Source organism: Phoca vitulina, unplaced genomic scaffold (assembly GCF_004348235.1).
Source record: "Phoca vitulina isolate PV1807 unplaced genomic scaffold, GSC_HSeal_1.0 scaffold60, whole genome shotgun sequence".
NCBI classification, from domain to species: domain Eukaryota; kingdom Metazoa; phylum Chordata; class Mammalia; order Carnivora; family Phocidae; genus Phoca; species Phoca vitulina.
In genome coordinates, this window is record NW_022589763.1 from 3,915,977 (window position 1) to 3,935,009 (window position 19,033).

The following is a 19,033-nucleotide window of genomic DNA, read 5'->3' on the forward strand; positions in this document are numbered from 1 at the left end:
AGATATCACAATGGTGTGCTCTGCTGGCCTTGGGGATGCTGTCCAGTAGGCAAGACAACAATTGTCTGGTGGGGACATGAGGTTTGCGGTTCTCTCTACTGAGAACTCAAAGTGCTGATGTGTACATGTTGGGCGGAATGCATTCACCCAGGCTGAAGGGCAAGATGCCTGATGGTATAAAAGTAACTTCAGAAGGAATCAGGGGTGACGGGGCACCACAGACTATGGGAGCGTTGAGCCATAGCCAGAGATGCGAGTGTTGCCAATCTCACTGATGCCTACTGCGGGTTCCGGGACTGGAGGAGTTACAGAAACAAGGTCAGCCAGCAGTATTTGGGGTGCTAGATGTGCTCACCCAGTGTCAGAGCGGGACATGCAAGGAGGGCACCCAACTCGATTGTCTTCCAGAAAATCTAACCAGTCTCCATGGCGCCCAGAGGATGAAGGGCTTGGGCGTCGTCCCCGGTGTTCTTTCCAAGGGAAGGACTGATGAGGACAGAGCTCATAATCTCCAAAAGTGAAAGGAATTCCACCTCGAAATATCCAAACCCTTTGAATCCCATTCATGGACTGTGTGATGCAAATGACCCAAGCTCCAGGAGCATTTCCATATCCCCTTCGGCACAGTGAAGACAGTCAGCGCCTAATTGTTGCTTGCCGTACCCCTTCTGTTGTGACCCTGGGGTGTATGGCGCACTTGGGTAAACACCCTAATTGCAGAGCCTCTTCGATGGATAAGCAGACACAGAAGGGCACGCTCCGGAGCTGAGTGTCCTCGACTTCAAAGCTCACGTTCGGAAAAGTGATTTGTTGTGCTGTCTGGCCCGTGAAGGATCCCGACTAACTTCATTTTATGGGGGAGGAGAGACTGCCGCTTTCCAGGGCTTTGCTAATAAGCAGGAGGGTCCTAGGGCTTTAGGTCTCTTACCTCCTCGCTCTCCCTGGCAGAGGAATGCCCCCGTGGAACCCTTTGAAGGCTCTGCCAGCTTCAGAGTGTCCTCACTGTAATCACTGCCCTTCAATGAGCTCATTCAGCCGGGCTTTCCCACAGCCCTCGACGTGCCTTGGAGGCCTGCTCCGGGTGTGTGCGCCCCGGTGCCAGGGACAGGAGAGGCAAGCGCGCGGCACTGCTTGGCTCAGGCCTGCATTCCCGGGCTGGCGTGTCACGGGGACCACAAGGGCCTTCGGAGGCTCTGGGTTAAAGCATGGCCCCCAAAGCACAGAGTCCTGGGGACCACCTGGGAAAGGCATCTTCCAAAGTGTCACGGGACGATGAAAGCAATCATTTCAGAGAAGTGACACTGTTTTCTAAAATGTCCTTTATGAGGGAAAGGAGGAGCAGCTTGACTAGAGCCTTTCTGTCCGGCAGTTTTAGCGCCCAAAATATCGAAGGAGGGAATAGGGTTTTTGCACATAACCGAGGCTACCTAGTCGGAAATTTTAATGCCTAGGCTTTTTCCGAATTATCTCTGGGTTCATAAAGGCATGGGAGATGCGGAGCCTAGCACGGAAAACTCAGAGCCTGCAGTCTTTAATTCATTAACACAAAAGTGAGGTGTCTTGCTGCATTTAGCTGAGAAGGGGGAAAGGAGCAGCAATGGGGTCCCTTAGGGGATTTTGACAATGTCTAGAGACGTTTTCACTGTCCTGACTGGGACGCTCACTACTGGCTTCTGGTGGGTAGAGACTAGAGATGCTGCTAAACATTCCCCAGGATAGCCACACAGCAAAGACATATCGGACCCCAAATACCATCAGTGCCGAGACGGGGAAACCCGGGGGCAGACCAAGCAGGAAGCAGCTAGCTCGGCCTTGGGAAATCACATTAGCAGATGACACTGCACTATCTAAACTCAATCTGAGGTCTGTTGAGAGTTGCATGGACCATGCTGTAGACCGGTTATCTCAATATCCTTTATAGTTAGCAGCGGCAGATGCAGCAGGTAGGTTTGCAGAAGCTAAAATGGGGCGAATTACGCATGCTTAGGGAAATCCCATTTTCCACCCAAATCCCCTCTAGGCCCCCCCCCCACCCCCACGGCAGAGCTGGCTGGACCACATGAGGGTCATCTTGTCCCTTTTGACCACATGTGCATGTTTTTTTTTCTCGTTATAACGGCATTTCCAGGAGAGGAGGACCCCTCACAGGAATGCATGGTTTGTCTTTCTTCTGTTTGCGCCACTTGGCCAAGCCACGTCTTTTCCAATTGCTCTCTATGTTGCATTACTTCCTTGCTGTTGCTACATATCCAAAAGCAACCTGTTGGCGTGTCCCTCAAGGCCATGTTAAGTCTTGCTCCCACATTTGTGTCTGCTTCTAGAACTTGTGCCTCTCAATGAACACTCTGTGTTAAACTGTGTCTTATGGTCTCACCAATCAACAGTCCTTCCCTCAATCTCTGCTAATATTCTCATCCAAAGAATCACCCTCCCCGTTTCCATTTTGTCCACCTGGGTGCCAAGCACCTTTGAGGTTTAGCCCCAAACCCACCGACTACGGAAATCATCTTTAACTGGACCAGCTCCCCTTACTTCCCCCCCTTCTGAGCTCTTAGGATAATCATAGCACCCATCATGGCCCTTCATGATCACAGAATTTCAGAGTTGCAAAGGATCTTACAAGTGGGCTGTGTCCATTCTTTCTTTTAAAGATTTATTTATTTATTTTAGAGAGAGACAGCATGAGTGGGAGGGAGAGAGGGAGAGAGAATCTCAAGCAGACTTCGCGCTCAGTGTGGAGCCCGACGCAGGGCTCAATCCCAGGACCCTGAGATCATGACCTGAGCTGAAATGAAGAGTTGGATGCTTAACCGACTGAGCCACCGAGGTGTCCCACCTTCTTTCATTTTATGGGTGAAACACAGTGAATCAAGAAAATGTTATCAAGTTGATAAATATATGGTTCTACTATTAGGCGCGTTTGTCCCACATTAATTTTTTGTGCCTTGCTCAATGGCAGGGATGGTATTGTATCTGTCTGCATTTGAGCCTACATCTCAGTCCACTGAGCCCATGATGTGGGTGCTGATCACTCAGATACAGCAAATCTTTTTGTACATATGTTTTATTCTTTTATGCTTGCTTCCACAATACGGGATTTACCTTACAAACCCCATGTCTGGCAACTGTTTTGAGGGATTTGGAAATAAGCCGCAAATTTAGCCATCAAATGCCAAGTTCAAGGTGAGGATGCAAAAGAATTCTCTTTCAAACTATTGTGTCTTTATCCTGGTGGGCAGATTCATTTCTCCTGCTGTGGAAATGGTCTGTTTGCATGGATTCTTAGTTACTTTCCATAAGCAACCAGTTAGGGGCCACTGTCACCCTGAGATATACTTGCCTAAAAGCATTTATTTATCATACAATCCCCCAAAATGATTCCCTTTCTTTTAAATCCAGCTATTTGAAACTTATTCCATTCTCTGACCCTCATTGCTTAATTCCATAAACACATTCAGTGATCAATTATGTCTTTATTTCTAGAGTGGGAGGGAGAGAGGGAGTTTTGCATTACTTTCTCAGTTTTGACACCCGCCTGCCTAGGAGTCATTCTCTTAAATATCATGTGAGTTTTGATTCATTATTTTGTTTTTCTCAGAAAGAGGATAGTGTTCATGACTCAGATATGATCATGCTGCTATAATAAAATCAGTATTGGGGCATTATGTCATGCAGATATTCAGTGCAACTATAAGCACATCCGAGAACTGGTGTGTGGAAAGAAATGTTAACCAATCCAGAAATTAAAATATATTCTTTATGTGCTTTAGGGACCATGGTCTCTGTTTGTGCCCAGCCATGTTGAATCCCTACCTCACACACTACAGACGTACTCTTTCTGGAGAACCAGAGAAGGAAGGTATACCAATATTCTCTCCTTTCATTCGTGTTGCTCAATCTCAGTGGTATTCTTTCCAAAGAGCCTTAGGCAGAACCACTCTTTCAACAGCCACCGTCACTGTGGAGCTAGACTTCTTCCTCTTTGCACATTTGTTATTCTATCTATCTACCTTGAAAATTTGCAGTGTAACATGCCCTTCAGCAGAAGGGAAACCATTTGAAGCATTAATATTTGTAGCAAAACCTCAGCTGCGAAGGAGTGATCCACAAAGATGCAAAAATCCCAGCAGCTCAGTTTTGCTCTGATTCGCCCTCCCAGCCTCTCACATAATATGCAAAATGCATGATGCGTAACCTCCCTGTAAAGAGTTCCACCTTACGAATAAGCTGCTGCTGCTGGTCCCCTTGAGCTAAACATGCCTGGGTGCATCATTTATAAAAATACCAACAAATAGAATTAATATGGAATCTGTCAGAAATCTTATGTGTCCCTCTTGTGCCATACTTTACGGAAGATGGCATCTTTCTATAGTTTTTACCCTTTTGCCTACCCATGCTCACCTCCCGTAACCCATACTCCTCAACCATCTATCACAAATGCTTTCTATCATTTCATTGTGTGTGTGGCTTTTCTTATATCCAAGAAAATATAATTTAATTTCCAGGTAAAGTATCAGGGAGATTATGTGAAATGTCAAGGAAAAAAGATATGTCATTGATTGCCATCTGTCTTGCTAACTTAGCCCCAAATTTAAAATGCTATCACCCATAATGGTTTGAAATGTACTTCTGTGACTCATGTTCATTCATTACTTTAGCATGGGCTCTGTATTTTTCCTTTAGGTGTAAAGTCAAGTTTGATTGTCTATCACCAGGGAGCGTCTTAACTTGAGTTCAATGTAAGAGAAACTATACCCCTTGTCAGAATGATCTTTCCAGGGATTCCACATAAGGACTGAATTCAGGAAGCTCAATAATTATTGCAAACCATGCAGAAATGCAATAGTCTGCAACTCCAAAAGAACTACAATCTAAGATATACAGAACTTGTACTAGTCAAGGGAACAGTGAATTAATTGTGCTCCTCTCTGTTCCTTGTCCCTAAAAAAAAAAAAAAAAAAAAAGACCCAAACCATCTGTGGTAGGGATGTAGGTCCATGTTATCATGTAGGTCATGCAAGCAAAAAAGGTTCTAGTGACAGGGTCGACACACATTATTTCAAGAAAACACACAGTTGGACTCTAAGAAATGTGCATACAACACCATTGCTGTGGAATTAGATATGCCCAAACTTGATTTTAAACTGTAATGCAGAACAGAGTAAATTCTGGATAAGTAGGCTCCTACCAAAATATATCTACCCTGAGATGAAATTAACGACCACAGTTAGCAAAAGCCCAAAGGTAGCAAAGTCCTTTTGAAAATATATGGGGAACAAAAGTGCATAAATAAGTACATATGATATGTTATACTGAGATTAATTGTTTTTCAGAATTTTCTCTCTATATTTCTACTCTGAGTCAATTTAAGATATTTTATAAGAGGAACATGGTAATTAATAAATGTGCATTGACTGAAAAATTAATCCACAGTTATAATAAAGTGGATTATTTGGGGAAATATGATCATTCACCTTTCCCAAAACTTCACAAAGTAATTTGAATTCCAGTAATGGGATTTATGTATGATTACGAGATTTGCTATTATTGATGTTTACTTAGTGTTAAGAAAAAGAACCCAGGGAAGTCATACATGTTCTTTCTAGAAATAGTTATTAAACATGCTAAGTCCCCCGCAGTCCAGATTTATAAGAAAGAGGTAAATTAAAAGGTTGAAATCCATTTTCCTGCCACCAGCAAAAAAAAAAAAAAAAAAAAAAGACTTCCTACCTAATACAAAATGCTGAATTCTAAAAGTAAATTAGAAAAAATAAGTGGAAGTAATTATGAATTTAGGGCTATATCTCGCTCCTATCTTCATTCTTTGAAGAGCAAATGAAATAGCATTATCGCTTATAATATCCATCAATTAAAGACCCAGAATCCAAGTAACTTAACGAAAGTTTAGAAAGATTGATTACTACTATTGTGTATTGGCAAATACTTCAGAGCATTTTATAAAATTATTGTTATTTAAAGTAGCTAAAACTTCTTGGAATTCTCTCAGGTAATCTAAAGACAGATTAAATTTTTCAATTACAAATATAAGCATCTGCATCAGGAAGAAAAAATCATACTTTACGCCTTTCTTCTTTATTTAGGGTTAATATTAGTCTATTTCTATTTTGAGAATATTGATACTTTTTTTCCACATGCTCAATCGAATTAAATATTACATGTACTAAGATAATCTGTCAACAGAATTAAGACATGATGTCTTTATACTAAAGTTCAAAGAGTGTCAGCATTTTGCCAAACTGAGTACCAAAAATAACATGCCATGGGGCTGTAAGGACACCGAGCTAAGCCTCAAAAGAGCTTCAATATGGTAAGAGGGAGATGAATGTGTTTAGTCTGACCTGATCATCTAAGGGATAGTTTGGACAGCACATACCCATCAGAACCCACAAGACGAGGATTATGAATTATGAATAAGAGCAAAGGTTGAATGAAAAGCAACCTGTGTATGTTTTATATATTATATATTTATATACAATATTATATATATTATTGTATAATTATATATATTTATATTTACATTATATATTATATAATGCATATATAGAGAACTCCACACCCACAAATACCTCCCTGCTAAATAGCTCAGAGGTTGGCCCCAGGTCAGGTGCACAGTTCCGTGAGGTTGGATACTCATATAGCAAAAGGAAGGAAATGCAATAGCAGAGTGTCCCTATAAATGGGGGGCACTAGAGGTTTGCTGATTCTAGGTGATGGGCACAAGTTCCTCCAGCATTAGGGACATAAAAGGGGGTCCAGAGCCGTTTCAAATAGGCTACATCCGGGAAGGCTCTTAATGAGTCGGTTGTTCGTACACCTGTGGCGGATGAAGCCACAGTGACCCAGGGGAACTTAAGGTTGGCATTCGCAACGTCATCTCCATCACCAAAGAACGTGAGCCCATCCTGGAACATGAAAACCAGGAACCTGCGTCCCACGTGATGACAAATGTTCTATCTTGGCCCATACCCAAACCAAGCCAACTTCATCGATATTTGCTTACCACCGAGGCAGGTCAGTGGTCCTCCATACTGACTCCTTTAAAGGGGACTTCTGTAGACTCATCCTCAATATCTGTACCACCAAACAGGCAGCTGGGACACTCTTTTTGTTCCGGAGCAGGTTTGAAGAGTGGACGACCTGTGGAGTCAACAGAACACATAGCAACCTGAGCCATGGCGAGGGCCCACACACAGATCTGGTCTCATACCGAAAGGCAATGTCAAAAATTCTCCAGTGATTTTCTTTCACTCTTTCTGATTTCTGTCGTTTTGCGCAAGATCAAGCACATATTCTCTGATGGGCAATCAACAGTCTTGATATGTCTTTCTACTTCTCAGACGTATAACCAATGTGCATTTGGTTATGAATTACGTCAGAGTAACCTTGAGCCAAGAGTCTCATACTTAAATGCCAGTGAGGTCAGAGGGTAAAACTGACATGAAGAATAAGTGAAGAGTAAGTCTGAGGGTTGCTGGAGGGGAGGTGGGTGGGGGGAAGGGGTAACTGGGTGACGGGCATCGAGGAGGGCACCTGATATAATGAGCACTGGGTGTTATGCACAACTAATGAATCACTGACCTCTACCTCTGAAACTAATAATACACTATATATTAATTGAATTTAAATTAAAAAAATTTAAAAAAAGAATAAGCTGGGTGCGAGAAGGTCAATGGGGCAAGCATGCAGAAGCGCAGCGCCAGACTTTAGGCAGGGAAAGAACACGACTGGGGAGCTAGGGATCCACCTAGGGCTCTAGTGACCCCTCTCCTAAGCAATCTGCATGAGATTAGGGGTCACACAGAAACTCAAATACTTCTTGCTGAAAATCTGACAAATCTCTGTGTCTATTTGATTCGGAATCACAGAGCACCACACCCTGTTTGCCTGTGAAAATATACGTCTTCTGTGGCTGAATCTTTCAATTTTTAAGGGAAACAAGACATCAAATTCTAAAATCTAAATCTAGCCAATTTTAGATGTTCAATAAATCACATTTGAAAAAGACCACAGGTAATGTCAATAAAACATTGTAAAGTAATACAAAAAGAAAGTAACATGATTATAAAGAATCTTAGTTCTTTTACAAGTGAGGAAAAGGAAATCTTTGTTCTTTTTATTTCTTAAATAATGAAGAATATAATAAAGTCAACATAAAGTATAGGAAATTATTCTGGCTAGATAGAGAATCTCTGCTGTCCAGAAACTAAAAAATAATCCTTTATATTGTAGGCAAAGGCAATAAGCAATAAACCAAGGAAATAAAACCATCAAAACTGAAAACACTAAGATTTTTAATAAATTTTATATGTTTTTGTCAAACTTAGGTGTTATAAATCAGGTCAATAAAATTTACTTTCCAAATCTCATCTTTCATCAGCTCTTTCATATTATGGAACAAACTGATACTTTAAACCAGAGTTTAGGGGCTCCCACAGGGGCAGTACTAATTTCATCATAATATGAAGATGTTATTAACAATGTGTAATGTGTTCATCATTGCTTTCTTTAAATGAATGAGTGTGTAAAAAATAAAAATAAAAACCTACCCACCTCCCCTCCAGCAACTCTCAGTTTGTGTCCTAGAGTTAAAAGTCCCTTATGGTTTGTCTCCCTCTCTCTTTTGATCATATTTTATTTTTTCTTTCCTTCCCCTATGTTCATCTGTTTTGTTTCTTAAATTCCACATATGAGTGAAATCATATAATTATCTTTCTCTGATTGACTTATTTCATTAGCATAATACCCTCTAGTTCCATCCACATTGTTACAAATGGTAAGATTTCATCCTTTTTGATGGCTGAGTAATATCTTTCATCCTTTTTGATGGCTGAGTAATATCCATTGTGTGTGTGTGTGTGTGTGTGTGTGTGTGTGTATACACACCACATCTTCTTTATCCATTCATCTGTCATTGGACATCTGAGCTCTTTCCATAGTTTGGCTATTGTGAACATTGGTGCTATAAACATAGGGGTGATGGGTAAGTGGGTGATGGGCATTAAGGAGGGCACATGATGTAATGAGTACTGGGTGTTATATGCAACTGATGAATCACTAAACTCCACCTACGAAACTAATAATACACTATGTTAATTAATTGAATTTAGTTTTTAAAAGATTTTATTTATTTGAGAGAGAGAGAGAGAGCAAGCAGGGGTAAGGGCAGAGGGAGAGCGAGAAACAGGTTTCCTGCTGAGCAGGGAGCTGGACATGGGGCTCAATCCCAGGACCCCAAGATCATGACCTGAACTGAAGGCAGATGTTTAACTGACTGAGCCACCCAAGCGCCCCAATTAATTGAATTTAAATTAAAAATAAAAAGCAGCAGTTACATTTGGGAAAAAATGGATGCGAGGTACACAAAATCTCTCTCTACTCTTTCGTGCAATTGCAGGTGAATTTATGATTATTTCAAAATAAAAAGTTTAAATGAAAAAACAAATACAAGAAAACACCATGCAGACCAGCTCCATGCTTACACCGGGCAGCCTGCAACCTTTGTGTTACATTGATGTATGAAAAGTTGACTGTGGGTTGAATTGCTGGAATAGGGTTGTGTTCTTTTGTTTGCCTGTGGCAACATGTGTTTATTCTTGAAAATGACTTGACCTCATGAAAGGCCTGAAATTTAAATTTGGCAAAGAGAAGCATATTTGTCATGCACACCTGTGCATCACTGAATAATATGTGAGTGTTCGATGTGCTAACTGGTGTGTAACTAGCTTGCTGGGATTGTCTCTAATACAAAGTAAACACGGAGCCATGAAAAGGAACCCAAGATCTGTAGATGCAAGACAGAAGAAACTCATATCAAAGACCCAAACACGCATGCCCAAAACCCATTAAAAAAACAAAACAAAACAAAGGTGGAATTGCACTTTATTTGGATGATAGATTTTGAAGGTCATAAAGCAGAATTGGGGGCTCGACTTTCATATGCTGAGTGTAAATTGTGCTTTCTCTGGTGTTTTCACCAACACCCCTTTAATATATTTCACTGACACACTGGTGGGCATCACTATTTTGGGGGGATATGTTTTGAAGTTCTAAGTTTCTTCATAAATGTGGGGGGGATCCCACAGTTTTGCTGATTTGCATTCCAATGAGCTTATCTTTCTTTGTAGGATAAAAATAGTAGTTTTATCAGATCACTTAGCTCTGATTAAGCTCTGGGCAATCAGTCCCTATTCGCCAGTCTCAAAAAAGTGATTTATCTGCAGTGGAAAAGCAGAGGAGATGGAATATCAGAGGATACCATTTGGGAGTCATCTGCACCATTCCTTTGTGGGCTAAGATAAACTTGATAGAGACAACACCTAGTGCTTCCTGAGTATTTGCTATGCGAGGCTCTTTGTTACTTGCTTATTTTTATCAGCCCATTTAATTCTCAATTTGACCCGGAGAGGCGCCAAGCGTGTCCTGTATTTTCTCTCACTGAGTAGATGTAAAGTTGAGATTCAGATGGGTTAATGGATTCTCCTAGGCAGAGTATTCTAGGCAGCTTGAATGGACTCCAAAGTTACGGTCTTAAATACTCCAATAAGCTGCCTAAAATTGCTTCATTTATTCCTCATCTCTTTCTCTGTCGAAAGAAGGAAGGAAGAAAGGGAGGAGAGAAGGAAAGAAGAGAAAGTTCTTTCTTTCAGACAATTTCCGGGATGGAGGAAGATGTGTCAAAGCACAGTAAACTTCAAACCACTATGCCAATAAGAGGTGTTGCTTTTTTAGTTATGCTTACAGGCAATTTTTTTTTCATTTATGTCGGAAGATGTGTCTTGGAAGAGAAATCAGGACTTTACCTCTTTTCAGACGACTCTTCCTGGTTGATAATTCCACACAGCAACACTAAATGGGATGCTGGCAAAATGTGATATGCAAACAGCGGGTATTCGGAGATGAATGGATATTTCTATTAATTAGAGCACTTCAGTGCAGGGCAATGTTTCCAAAAGGATATGTATCAGAACAAAGGTTTCTCCGAGTTCTCAGAGTTAAAAGGATCTGTGGCCAGAGAAGTTTGGAATGCACTGCATATAATCATTGTTTCTTGTAGGGTCACAAGAAAACACAATGCTGTTCAAAATGCTCACCCGAAGAACTTGTGTTGGATTGCATTTCCCTTCGGCTTCCCAACCTTTCATGGCAATGGGGATTGCTTCTTTTATGTGATATTTGTTTGCTAGGGCTGCTGTGACAAAGAATGCAGATTGGGGGCGCTTAAACAACAGTTATTTCTCACAATTTAATCCTCAGGGCTGGGAGTCTGAGATCCAGGCATGGCAGAGGCTGGTTCCTCTTGAAGCCCCTCTCCTCGTCATGTAGATGCCATCTTGTCTCAGTGTCCACACATGGTCGTCCCTCTGTCCCTGTGTTCTAATCTCCTCTTCTTATAAGGGCATGAGTCATATTGCATTAGGGTCTACCCTTCTGACCTCATTTTACTTTAATCCCCTCTTTAAAGGTCCTACCTCCAAACAAGGTAGTTGGGGTTAGAAATTCAACATCTGAATTTGGAAGGGGGTGGGCTCACAATCCAGCCCATCCATAACAAATACCGACTAATACTCTAGGAATAGTAATCTGGAGAACGCATCAGGAATGCTGGTCCGAAGACAGTGAAGAGTTCCCACAAGTGCTCTGAAAATTATCTGCAAGGATTTGAATAAAGTACGGTGACTTCTTCTACCACACAAAGCGATGAGTTCCTCTTGGAGGCATCAACGGGCTCCAATCGCATTCCCTTATCCAGTTGTGTACTTGTTCTTAAAAATGTGCTCCCTAAAAAAATTGCCCTTCAAACTGATCTTAAATTTCATTTAAAGTTAGAATCTACCATCCCAATATTCACAGCAGTACCAACGCTTCGCTTGTTAACTCGGGACCACACAAGTCTCCAGAGTACCCTTTGCTCACGTCGTTCAGCCCTGGTGATTACAACTCAGGTGATTTCTAAGGGCCGAGTTCCAGGGAATGATCAAAAGTACAGGGATGTTTGAAGATGTGCTCTGAATCATGCACCCCTTTTAAAGCAATTATTGGATCAACTATAAATCCAGCTGGATAAACTCCAAATGAGAAAATCCTTTTCACTTCCCTTCGTCTATAATGAGTCCACATGTGTTCCTTGCGTGGGCTCCTATTTACCTGAAAGAATAATGCTCAGAGCTGGCCAAGCTTGAAATTATGGAATAGAAACATCTCATTCTGAAAAATCTGCAAGACTGATTCTCAACGGAGCCCTTTTGTGTGAAACAGAAGTCTGTCATTCAGAAATTACTGGTGGAGATGAACGTCGGCCCATGTGACCAGTCGAGGTGTGTGCATGGGTTGGTGGGGGTTGGAGTGAGCTGGAGGGACAGGGAAGCCCTTTCAGCAACCTGCAGAACATTGCTGGCAAGAACTCTTTTCTATTCACAATGCGTATGAACGCAGGTTAAGGAACGTCAATTTGTTTCTGTGTTCCCAAGAACCCAAACAGAAAGTCTGGAATAATCCTGTGAGGTGCAGCAGGGCACGGACAATGTGCATTGCTTCCGCTCACCTGGGGCTCACCTTAATACACTCTCAACCCTACAGAATACCGGAATCACTTGCCTTCTTAATTGCCCTAACAAATTACCCTTTCTAGGAGGATGTGGATTTTAAACCATTTTCCCTTTGTTTCCCAAAGAACGGGCTCACTCTATGTCAGTGGCTAAGTGGAGAATCAAGAGTGCTTTCCTGCCTTTTTTTTTTTTTTATGCTTTTTACTGACACATGGATCTGAGAAGTTGAAACCCACAATTTATTCATGATTTTTCTATAAGTTTAAACCAGCGGGCAGGCCTCAGAGGCTTCCCATATGAGGAAAGCAAACTTACTTTGCACAAAATGATCACCTATCATGGAAAACGCCTGGAATTTAGCATTCTGTTTTCTGGAGAACATAGTTTGGATGTTATATTACTGAAGTGGTTGAGTGGAAAGATTCTCAAATCACTGTATAAATCTCTACTTCTTCACTCTTCCTTTGAACCCACTGAATATGCATATTGTTTGTTTAGCACATTTGAGGTGATGTGTACGAGTTATATGTGGAAAAATATAATTAAAGTGCACAGTTTCTTGTTCATACTTGACAATATTTGGGAAATATGCATTGCCATAAGTATTATAATATCAGGTGGTCATTGTTTGAATCAGAGGTGGAACGTTTATATATCATTATGCCCCAGCAAAGCTATTAAAAAAAACACATACAAAAATATTCTCGATCTATGGTTACCCTTTTGAGGGGTTGCTTTTGTATCAGGAATTTCCTAGATATAACAACATATAGTTTCTACTAACATAGGATATAAATAGCGATTTCAGTTTCTACATGATGGTGTAATTTTCACATTGTAGAAAAGAGGCTGAGAGTCCAAATACATATTTGGGTGTCTTTTCATTCAGAAGATCTGTCGGTAAAAATTTTGCCTTAATAAAGAATGCTATCACAAGCACCTATCTTGAAATATTTCGTAACTTGGGGGACACGTCACACACTTTTATACTTTTCCCCCTCAGTCACATTTACAATTTGCATGAGCAAACTCTTTTCATTGTGTGCTATTAAGACTTTTCGTAGGAATTTTTGTTGAAATTTTACATTTTTAACGAGGGTTCATGAAGTTACCCGCTTTCTTTCTTTTTTTTTTTTTAAAGATTTTTATTTATTTGACAGAGAGAGACACAGTAAGAGAGGGAACACAAGCAGGGGGAGTGGGAGAGGGAGAAGCAGGCTTCCCGCCAAGCAGGGAGCCCGATGCGGGGCTCGATCCCAGAACCCCGGGATCATGACCTGAGCCGAAGGCAGATGCTTAACGACTGAGCCACTCAGGCGCCCAGTTACCCGCTTTCATTCACAGGTCTCAACTTTTAAATTCTGTGGTTAGCCCTTTTGAAACCCACTTGAGTATTTAAGACTGAACTTGGTAGACTCATTCTATTTGCATGGAAAGTTGATGCATTCATGTTATAGCTCAAAAGAGGGGAAAAGAGATTTTTGAATCTAAGAGACAGATGAACTCCCTGCAAAGGATTTATTTAATATCTATATTAAATATTAATATCTATTAATATCTATTAATTAATATATATTTATTAAATAAATATCTATTGCCATCCTGCCCATCATGTAACGGCTCCTAAGATTAATGATACAGACTTTAATAATTCACAAACTACTGAGTTGTACTTGGATTTTTTTGAATTCAGTAGAGTTTGTTGGTAAAGGCCTTTTGTTCCCTCCTTTTTTTTCCCTCAGCATCCTTTTTTAATAATTCTAATTTGAAATTTTTAAATAATTCTAAATAAAAATTCCTTGAGGGTTATTATCAGAGATGAGGGGTGAACTTTTATTTCTGCTACTAAAACCAGACTTGGATTAAGAGGATCTTGGTCACACCTCTGTCTGTCACTAACTATATCTGTGATTTTCAGCAGGTTACATCAATTCTCTCAGTTTACATATCTCATCTTTAAAATGAGGAAATTGGACGAAAGCTGTCTGTGAGCTATTCCTACTCTGAGATTTCTTTCTTAATCCTGTATTTTGGGCACTTGTGACTCAGAAAGCATTTGCCCAATAAATTGAAGAGATAACATTCAGCTTACTTCCTAGTAGAAACTGCATTTCATGCATGGTGTTTTATCGTTTTTTGACATTTCGCTTTAAATCGCCTCATTATATCCTGAATGATGTATTTGTGTACGAAAATTAACTTTACTTGCTCCCTAGTATAAGAAGTGAGCGCTCTAAGTCACTAATCGGAAATCCACAAGTACCCATAAAGGATATATTCCAAACGTCCTTTTTGAAATCTACAACAGAGATTCCTTATTTATAGGGGATATAAGAAATACTTTTTCTCTGGTGATGGGTGTAGACAAGACATGTGCTTCTAGAGTATGGTAGTCAGAATAATGCCCTGCTCCCACCTGTTTACATACTGAAATTCCCAGCACCTGTGAAAATGTTCCTTTGCCTGACAAGGCATCGTTAAGGCTGTACATGGTGTTAAAGCCTATCAGCTGACCTTAAAATAGGGAGATTATCCTGGTTTATCCAGGTGGGCTCACTGGAATAAAAAATGGAATCACCCACTTTTAAAGACGGACATAGAACAGATCAGACTTGAGTTGTGCGGACTCCAACTGTTATTCCTGTCTTTGAAGGGGAAGGAAAGGGCCACAAGTAAGGAATGTAGGAGCCTCTGGAGGATGGAAGGACGAGGAAACAGATTCCCTGCTGGAGCCTCCAGAAGGATCGCAGCCCCGCAGATGCCTTGCTATCAGCCCCCTGAGGCCCATGGTGGACAGCTGAGCTACAGAACTCTAAGATAAGTGAATCTGCGTTGTTTGGAGCCACCATGAGTGTGGCTATATGCTTCAGCTGCCACGAAGAACGAATACACACAGCAAGCTTACATGGTTAAGGGAAACTAGCCATCTCCCCCCCAATGCCTTTGGGACAATGTTCTTGATCTACAGTCCCATATGTCTTGTGTCATGTGTCCCCATCCTTCACATTTCAAAGGGACACTTTGTCCAAACCAACCCTAATGCTTGCTTAATCCTGCCTTTGGAGTATCATTCTATCTCTCTGTTCATCTTTCGTGAAGAGGGTTTGTGTCCAGAAACAGAGAGTAGAGGGTTTCTTGAGTTCATCAAAATGTGTCTATAAATATTCATATTGTTGGCAGAGTTGGCCTTCATTGGAATCCTACCACCTGACAGCCAAGTTGCTGGGCTGCTTTGGAGGGCCAGAAAGTCCTGATATCTATCCAAAGTATGAGGGCATTGCTAAGTGGCTAAATCAGCCTAGGTTGGGTGAGGGGGAAAAAAAAGGCTATATATTCAGCCATAATTAATTTCATATGACAAATGAGCATATTTTGTTCATTATCCGTCAGCAGTGTGGACAAAATCTGCAAGCACTTAATTTGTAAATGAGTACTCTAGAAATAAATGATTTTCACTAATTTAGACCGACCTTCTCCATCGGTTAGCACTAAGTCATTAATAATATATTGTTACTAATTTGCTACAATACTAATCAGCCTAGGGTCAATTATAAACATGGATATCACATGGACATTCTACTCATTATTGGGAATCAAATCCTTATCTTTACTGAATGATGAATAGTGACAACATGCACATTAATTAGGGTAAGCTACATGGAGATGAAAAGGAGGGGCATACTCCCATCATTTATTTATAAGGCAATCTTCTATTTCATCTCCTTCTCGATTTAAACCCCTTGATTGCAGTTTTTTTTGCTTGCCTTGGTGTCTTTCAAAATGCCCACTCAGTGCCTTGGTTGGCCATGGAAATATCTGAACTGAAATACTCAAATGGACATAGGGGCCCTTTCAGACAGAGCAGGAAGAGTGGGGGGAAACAGATAAAAATAGGCAGTTTCTGATGGGAGGGGGCAGAAGTGGAGAAGGGAGACATGGAATCTATGCTAGAGACTAAGACTGCATAATAATCACATGTTCTAGAATTAACTTGATCTGTCCAATGTCATGACAAAGAAGGACACACTTTAGCCCAGGAAGGAGATTATAGTCTAGAGGGACAGGTGTCCCGAAGGGGTGTTTGTACAATCTGACAACCTGAAAAGCAGAAGTCCTTGGACACTCAGTGCTCAGGTGAGTAACTTTGCTTCCAAATCTGACTCATACTTAATGTAAGGTCCCCTTTAAAAGTACTAAATTTTCATATATTCGAAAGTCACGGTTTTGATTCTGGGAAGAAATAACTAAGCAATAAAATTTTTTTCAATTAATTAACATACAATGTATTATTTGTTTCAGGGGTACAGGTCTGTCATTCATCTGTCTTTTATAATACCAAGTGATCATTACAACACATACCCTCCCCAGGAAGACACAATGAAACGGAAAAACGTTCCATGCTCATGCATTAGAAGAACAAATATTGTTAAAATGTCTATGCTACCTAGAGCAATCTACACATCCAAAGCAATCCCTATCAAAATACCACCAACTTCGGACGCTTAAAAAAAAAAAAAATACCACCAACTTTTCTCACAGAACTGGAACAAATAATTCTAAAATTTGTATGGAACCATTAAAGACCCCAAATAGCCAAAGGAATGTTGAAAAAGAAAACCAAAGCTAGAGGCATCACAATTCTGAACTTCAAGCTCGATTACAAAGCTATAATCATCAAGACAGTATGGTACTGGCAAAAAACAGACACATAGATCAGTGGAACAGAACAGAGAATTCAGAAATGGACCCTCAACTCTATGGTCAACTAATCTTCGACAAAGCAGGAAAGACTATCCAATGGAAAAAAGACAGTCTCTTCAATAAATGGTGTTGGGAGAACTGGACAGCCACAAGCAATGAAGATTTTAAAAATACACAGGATTGAAATCACAATCACTAGATTACATTCTATTTAATGAGAATGTTAGACACTGTGTATTTAACAATGAAATGTATAAAATAATGAAATGAAATAACCGAAAACGAACATAGAAAAAAGATACTTGAAATAAGCCAAAAGATACTTGACATTATTTCAAGAAATTCAGGAGTCATGGGGATTGTGTTTTCTGTTCTTTATGCTCTCCTGTCAATGCCTTTCTACCCGTACCTTTTATTATTTGTCAAAAAAACTAATGAAATTTAAAAATATATATATTTTAAAATTGTGAGCATGCAGTGCAAATAATCCATGTCATTTTATGAAGGACTTTGTAAACCTACATCATTATGCAACTTTCACAATTTTTTCACAGCTTTCCAGAACACATAACAAACTTTGATATTGCCTTGAATAGCTGCATTTAATTTGACAAATACAACTTTTTTTCTTTCCAGATATCTATGGTTTACAACTTCACCAACAGACAACTAATTTGGTTTTCCAGGAAACTGTGTAGGACTTACTTTATGTTCACAAAAAAACTGGTTGTAAGAGAAAGCAGAATTTGGAATAATCACACATATTGAAAATAAACACTCTGCCAGTGCTTGGATGAACGGAATTCAATTTAGAAAGGAAATGAGCACTTTGAATAAAAACATATAATTGTGTGTATTTAAATCATTATGTACTAATTTGGGTTAAAAGAAGGTATCATAAAGTGAAATTCAATATGAATACCAAGACACATTATAACAATCCATGCCTAAGTGTTTCTCTGGCTCGTCCCATTCTTTCTCAGAGGGACCTGCAATGAACTGAGGATCTAATGCTAAAAGGACCCACGGAAAAGGAAATAAGAACATTTTGTGTATCTTATGTTCTCTTGAAAAGTTCTATCGTAAATTGAGTGAACTTCCCAATGATAATTATCTTTTCTTCAAATATTGAAGATCCAGATGTGTTTCTTTATAGGATGGTTTGCTCCAGAATTCATCACCATGAATGTTAATATTCTCTGGAGATAGTGTAACACTCAGAGAGTTGATGTTAAATTTGGTTCTTCCACATACTGAGTGATATTTAGTCTCTTGAGTTTTGTTTCTGTTTCCCTATGAACAAGATGGCAGATGAGTCATAAAGATGATTTTATTTATTAATCAAACTCCTGTCACGCACTTAACAGCAGGTACCAGGCACGGTATCATGCTCAGGGATTAAAAAGATGAGTAGGGCTCCTTGGGCTGTTCACAAGAGGCTCATGGGTAAAAAGGAAACTAAATATGTGAATAACCCTAACCCTAACCCTAACCCTAACCCTAACCCTAACCCCTAACCCCTAACCCCTAACCCCTAACCCTAACCCAAACCCAAACCCTAACCCTAACCCTAACCCTAACCCTAACCCTAACCAGACAAAGACCCCATCAAAAAGGAGAATTACAGACCAATATTCTTGATGAACATGGATGCAAAAATTCTCACCAAAATACTAGACAATGGGATCCAACAGTACATTAAAAGGATTATTCACCACGACCAAGTGGGATTCGTTTATGTTGCTGGACTCTAAAATACACCATAT